The sequence below is a fragment of the Tachypleus tridentatus genome, chromosome 3 (assembly GCF_004210375.1).
Source record: "Tachypleus tridentatus isolate NWPU-2018 chromosome 3, ASM421037v1, whole genome shotgun sequence".
NCBI lineage: Eukaryota > Metazoa > Arthropoda > Merostomata > Xiphosura > Limulidae > Tachypleus > Tachypleus tridentatus.
Window position 1 is genome coordinate 104,149,455 of NC_134827.1, and position 8,128 is coordinate 104,157,582.

Here is an 8,128-nt window from a genome sequence, read left to right on the forward strand (position 1 = left end):
ATAATCTGATGGTTACGGTAGTTTAAACTGGATCATAACAAGAAAACAAAACACCAGATCTAATGTGGATAATCTGATGGTTACGGTAGTTTAAACTGGATCATAACAAGAAAACAAAACACCAGATGTAATGTGGATAATCTGATGGTTACGGTAGTTTAAACTGGATCATAACAAGAAAACAAAACACCAGATGTAATGTGGATAATCTGATGGTTACGGTAGTTTAAACTGGATCATAACAAGAAAACAAAACACCAGATCTAATGTGGATAATCTGATGGTTATGGTAGTTTAAACTGGATCATAACAAGAAAACAAAACACCAGATGTAATGTGGATAATCTGATGGTTACGGTAGTTTAAACTGGATCATAACAAGAAAACAAAACACCAGATCTAATGTGGATAATCTGATGGTTACGGTAGTTTAAACTGGATCATAACAAGAAAACAAAACACCAGACCTAATGTGGATAATCTGATGGTTACGGTAGTTTAAACTGGATCATAACAAGAAAACAAAACACCAGATCTAATGTGGATAATCTGATGGTTACGGTAGTTTAAACTGGATCATAACAAGAAAACAAAACACCAGATCTAATGTGGATAATCTGATGGTTACGGTAGTTTAAACTGGATCATAACAAGAAAACAAAACACCAGATCTAATGTGGATAATCTGATGGTTACGGTAGTTTAAACTGGATCATAACAAGAAAACAAAACACCAGATCTAATGTGGATAATCTGATGGTTACGGTAGTTTAAACTGGATCATAACAAGAAAACAAAACACCAGATCTAATGTGGATAATCTGATGGTTACGGTAGTTTAAACTGGATCATAACAAGAAAACAAAACACCAGATCTAATGTGGATAATCTGATGGTTACGGTAGTTTAAACTGGATCATAACAAGAAAACAAAACACCAGACCTAATGTGGATAATCTGATGGTTACGGTAGTTTAAACTGGATCATAACAAGAAAACAAAACACCAGATCTAATGTGGATAATCTGATGGTTACGGTAGTTTAAACTGGATCATAACAAGAAAACAAAACACCAGACCTAATGTGGATAATCTGATGGTTACGGTAGTTTAAACTGGATCATAACAAGAAAACAAAACATCAGATCTAATGTGGATAATCTGATGGTTACGGTAGTTTAAACTGGATCATAACAAGAAAACAAAACACCAGACCTAATGTGGATAATCTGATGGTCACGGTAGTTTAAACTGGATCATAACAAGAAAACAAAACACCAGACCTAATGTGGATAATCTGATGGTTACGGTAGTTTAAACTGGATCATAACAAGAAAACAAAACACCAGATCTAATGTGGATAATCTGATGGTTACGGTAGTTTAAACTGGATCATAACAAGAAAACAAAACACCAGATCTAATGTGGATAATCTGATGGTTACGGTAGTTTAAACTGGATCATAACAAGAAAACAAAACACCAGATCTAATGTGGATAATCTGATGGTTACGGTAGTTTAAACTGGATCATAACAAGAAAACAAAACACCAGATCTAATGTGGATAATCTGATGGTTACGGTAGTTTAAACTGGATCATAACAAGAAAACAAAACACCAGATCTAATGTGGATAATCTGATGGTTACGGTAGTTTAAACTGGATCATAACAAGAAAACAAAACACCAGATCTAATGTGGATAATCTGATGGTTACGGTAGTTTAAACTGGATCATAACAAGAAAACAAAACACCAGATCTAATGTGGATAATCTGATGGTTACGGTAGTTTAAACTGGATCACTAGAACGGCTAGAATCGCAATGTGATCACGGTTATAGTAGTTTCGACAGGATCACTAGAACGGCTACTGTGACACATTGATCATGGTTACAGAAGTTTCAACTGGATCACTAGAACGACTACTGTGACACAGTGATCATGGTTACAGAAGTTTCAACTGGATCACTAGAACGGCTACAGTGACACAGTGATCACGGTTACAGAAGTTTCAACTGGATCACTAGAACGACTACTGTGACACAGTGATCACGGTTACAGAAGTTTCAACTGGATCACTAGAACGGCTACAGTGACACAGTGATCACGGTTACAGAAGTTTCAACTGGATCACTAGAACGGCTACAGTGACACAGTGATCACGGTTACAGAAGTTTCAACTGGATCACTAGAACGGCTACAGTGACACAGTGATCATGGTTACAGAAGTTTCCACTGGATCACAAGAACGGCTACTATGATACAGTGATCATGGTTACAGTAGTTTCAACTGGATCACTAGAACGGCTACTATGATACAGTGATCACGGTTACAGAAGTTTCCACTGGATCACAAGAACGGCTACTATGATACAGTGATCATGGTTACAGTAGTTTCAACTGGATCACTAGAACGGCTACTATGATACAGTGATCACGGTTACAGAAGTTTCCACTGGATCACAAGAACGACTACTGTGACACTGATCATGGCTACAGTGGTATCAACTGGATCATCAGAACGACTACTGTGACACTGATCATGGCTACAGTGGTATGGTATCAACTGGATCATCAGAACGACTACTGTGACACTGATCATGGCTACAGTGGTATCAACTGGATCATCAGAACGACTACTGTGACACTGATCATGGCTACAGTGGTATCAACTGGATCATCAGAATGACTACTGTGACACTGATCATGGTTACAGTGGTATCAACTGGATCATCAGAACGACTACTGTGACACAGTGATCACTGTTAATTAAGAACCAATCTGACACAGTTGACTAACTGACAGCGCTATACGATACCCATATGAGAACCATTGTGTAGCTCTGCACAAGTGTACTAAACAAATCAAATATGTTTACCAACTACTGTTAAATATAACAACTTATAAAAAAACAGAAAAACAAACAAAACTGACAGAATCGTTCATCTTCAAGCCTCTGTTGTAGAAAGATCATATCAACATTACTAGTTATGACAAATAACATTCAACAGGATTTCATTCTCTCATAATATTTCATTTTGTAGATCAAGTGTTGTTCATAAAACTCGTTTCTTAATAACTGTGGATTTAAGTTTAAAAAATGATCTATTAACACTCAGTACATCTTGTCTACAACTATTATCAGACATTAAATGAATGATCTAGTAACTCTCAGTACATCTTGTCTACAACTATTATCAGACATTAAATGAATGATCTAGTAACTCTCAGTACATCTTGTCTACAACTATTATCAGACATTAAATGAATGATCTAGTAACTCTCAGTACATCTTGTCTACAACTATTATCAGACATTAAATGGATGATCTAGTAACTCTCAGTACATCTTGTCTATAACTATTATCAGACATTAAATGAATGATCTAGTAACTCTCAGTACATCTTGTCTATACCTATTATAAGACATTAAATGAATGATCTAGTAACTCTCAGTACATCTTGTCTATAACTATTATCAGACATTAAATGAATGATCTAGTAACTCTCAGTACATCTTGTCTATAACTATTATCAGACATTAAATGAATGATCTAGTAACTCTCAGTACATCTTGTCTATAACTATTATCAGACATTAAATGAATGATCTAGTAACTCTCAGTACATCTTGTCTATAACTATTATCAGACATTAAATGAATGATCTAGTAACTCTCAGTACATCTTGTCTATAACTATTATCAGACATTAAATGAATGATCTAGTAACTCTCAGTACATCTTGTCTATAACTATTATTAACTGTTGATCCATTTTTCAAAGGTTGATCTCTTACAGTTCGAATTGTGATGAAACTATTTATAAAATTAATTTTTCCCCAGAATAATAAACATATTTTCCAAGTTATAAAGTATATATTAATATAACAGCGAAATGAAGTGCTTAGGAGTGCTATTTTTATTCTTTTACGGAAGAAGACCTACCATTCGAAAGCGCTCGGGTTATGGGTTTTTTGAGATGACGTGTTTTTCTGACGTCGTGAAAATGTTATTTGTTTTAAACCATTTATAACAATAAAATGTTCCTTAGTTGTAGTCTATTCAATAACAAACACTTGGGAAAATAAAACTCTCGTTTTATAAAGGAACGTTAGTCTAAAAACAGTATTTCAAAGTCAAGTGATTTCATATATTCGTCATCGTAAAACTTACTCTGTTTGAAGTTCACACTGAAACTACGTGAACAGTGTAGAAATATGAACGTTCCTTGATTTGATGTTTGCAACGAATATGTCCCCCAGTGGTCTACAGATTTACATTGGTAGAAACCGATTGTCGATACCAGTGATGGGTACAGGACAAATAGCCCACTGAGTAGCTTTGTACTTAATTCGAAATAAACAAACAACAATAATATATTCTGAACATTGAGAAACTTTAGCAATACGTTCCTTATTCTCCGTGTGTATTTCGAACTTTACTAGAATATATTGGTTCCTTTAAATTTCCTGATGAAAATATGCTAGAGCTCAGTTCACGTAAACGATAACAAACTAGTTCATTTCTGCCTTGAGATTTTTTACAGTCTTGCTGTGGAACTTGTAAGCCATGTTTATAAATGATGTTAACTGTACCACACTAACGCAAGGAATAAACTTACTTGTAGCGCTTCATGACTGAAACACACTAACTGATTCACTTTACCGGCTAGATTTGTTTGTTTCTTTGTAATTAAGCACAAAGCTATCCAATGTGTTGCCTACGTTCTGCCTACCTCGGGAATCGAAACTCAGTTTCTCGCGTTGTAAGTTGGCAGATATGTCGCTGGAGGAAACAACTCTGTAATCGTTTCAGCCATCTTAAAGATGCTTCTCTGAGCCCCGTATTCATAACCTGCCCTCGAAAGGTGGAAGACTTTCGAAACGTCGCCCTCCACACTTGTGTCTCCACAACAGACAGTTGCGTCCATTCTACAAAGTTTGATCATGTTTCTGCTTAAACAATCTATCAAAGAATACTCTCCAATTTACTATATACTCTGATGTCAGATCTTTTAACAGTTTCCAGTTGTTCAAAATGTTTTATCTTACTTTCATCATCACAACATGCAGCGCCCCCTATATAAACATTTACTTTACAAGAATTCATTAGGAACAGTTCTGCATCAGCGTGATAGTTACACGGAATACATAACTGCAAAAATGCACGTGCATTTGTTGTTTTAATTTTAATTGCACAGTCTCATAACTAGCACAAAAAAAAACATTGAGAAAATTAGATTTATCTCCAGCTTTTCCATGCTAGAAATTCACTGAAGCTAGCAGGTTATGAATATTTAATTTTAAAAAATTACGAAAGTTTTTTTTTTAATGTGTGTTAGGTCTTTTGGCGAATAAAACTGTCCGAAGGTTAAATGTAAAAATAACTGTAGCCACTTGTTTGGATGAGACTTATTTTTAGATTAATAGAAACAGAATTTCACTTGAATGAATGACTCATCAGGGAATAGGTAACAAGTAGACGCCTACTATAGACCCAGTCACTTGTGAGAAACTTGCGGTTAAATTGCTTACAAAAATAATATTCCTTAGCTTCCACCTCTTTCACTGATAGCGTGCGCATGATTGGGTGATATTAATTAATCATATTGTCTTCTTTTTGTATAATTTGAAAAGTGTGGTCGTTAAGTACAGGTCGTTGTCTAGTTCACAGTATTATATGAAGGTTTTATTGAGCCAAATTTCAATACGACAACTCAAGTAAGATAAAACATTATTATAAATCACCTGGAAGCTAAAAAACAAACCTCCTGATACAGAGTAAACTCGTCTACAAAAAATATATATATGATTTCGATAGAACAGAAAATGGACATTATCCTGGGACCTAGTAAGAATAGAAGCTAACACAATTACGTGAAGCTACTTCCATTGGAGCGAAACGTCCGTTTATGTTTGTATTTTCTTTGTCAGAACGTCTAAAATGAACAGAAGTCTTACAATTCCACTCGTTCAACAAATGGCATTTTCGTCGATTCTCGCGTGGAAACACGCGCATCTTTCGATTATTTGATATAATACACGCAAGAAACTTGTTAACTTTATATACTGGAGGGATGGCCGTATAGACAATAACACCAACACGCCTTCATAAGGAATAAAACGTTCGATAAAAGGACATTTAGAGTTCACCCTTCATCATGAAATTCATCGACCAGATACGATATGCAGACATATAACATGTTTTCTACCTACTTTAGTCATATGGAAAGTTTTAATGTTTTGGTTATTTAGTTTCCGTGTTGAAATGGTGGAAGCACGTGGTCCAGAAAATCGTTAAGACTACTTATTTCTTATAGTACATAACCTCTATTCGCCTAAAAGGATATTGCAGTACAATATAGCATTCTGGTTTAAAGGGTTACTAGTACCACTATAATATCCTTACTAACATAGTTTGAGCGTTGACTGAACGATATGGCCCACAAGTGCTGTGAGAAAACGAAGATCAGAGGTGACGCTCTCCACTAGATAAAGAAAGTGAGTTTACCTGTTGAACTGAAACGCTGATTCTTTAGCCAGTTGTACTGATAGGTCACTGAATAAAAATTATACTTAAAGACCATCGTGTTCAGTTCAACGGAATTCAATCCTGAAATAAAAGGGGAGGGGGGGTCTAAGAAGCCAAACACATTTCATTATATTCGACTGCAATTCTGTCTGTGTAAATAAGCACAGTGTGCTTCCTGTCTACTTTTAATAATAACTATTTTGTTCGTTGATTTGAATTTTACAGATTCATTATTTTATACCCAAATGAAACTCAATCGAGTTATATACTATGAAACATTCCCTTTGTTTATTAATCGAATCTACTGTTATTTAGGGGTTTGCCTATCTGATACTTGTAAGTTTTACACGTAAATACCACCCAACAGACGTAGAATGGGATAAAAAAGCAATACTTAGTATAGAATAGTATTTTCTACTGCTATAATGCACACATAATGTTTTTGTTTCTTTTCAGAGTAACAGTTTGATGTGAAAAACTTAACACTCTACAAACTTAATCAAAGTCTTACAGTACTTAAGTTCCGACAGAAATACATAACAAACATACTTCTATGTATAGATTTAATATTACCAATACAGTCTACTGAATAGACAATTATGATTCTGTTTCTTTGTTTGAAGTTAAGCAGAAAACTACACAATGGGCTATCTGTTCTCTAACCGCCACGGGTATCGAATCCCTGTTTCTAGTATTGTAAGTCCACAGATATACCGCTGTGCTAATGTGTGTGGGGGAATTATGATTCTGTAGATTAACAAGTGGTAAGTAGCATATTTCTGTGATTATAAAATAATTATAAATTAATGTTTTGAAAGATCAATATTATTATTATTTACTCATAAGTTAAGACTAAATTGTTTTATTATCATCTCGTCATCCTCCCCCAGTGGCACAGCGGTATGTCTGCGGACTTTCAACGTTACAAACTGGGTTTCGATAGCTGTTGTTAGCATAGTACAAGCGTGGATAACCCATTATGTAGCTTTGCGCTAAATTACAAGTAAACAAACAAATAAATGTCGTATTGTCCATCAGAGTTTAAGTCCAACATTACGAGAATAAGATGATTAGTAGCAATATTCAAGTCCACTCTAGATGTCAGTCCCATTTCTAAAACAAAATCAAAGAACCTATCTCATGAAAACGTTACCCACACTATTACACCACCTTCATCAACTTGCACTCTTTTTAACAGAATGGACAACACGTGTTTTTTTTTCTTTTCCTTCGAACACATCACAAACTTTTACTTATTCATTATTCAATGTTTGCTCTGTAAGTAATACTATATTCATTATCTCCTGTTTATATCTGAGATAAATAACTATGTGTTTATATGTTGTTTTTGCATCATGCAATTACAGATAGTCGAACCATGAAGATTAATAAAAAATTCAATTAGCAGTCAGTTTTTACCTAGTTTTACAAGTTCAATAACTTCTGTTAAACTTATCACTTCACAATAGTCCTACATATTCACGATAATTTTTTTTTTACTTTTGAGAGATTTTCCCTATTTTGAGAGTACTCATTTGACCTAACCACCCTTTTTTGAAGTAATGACTTTTACAGGTTCATACGTTAACCTCCCTTTTG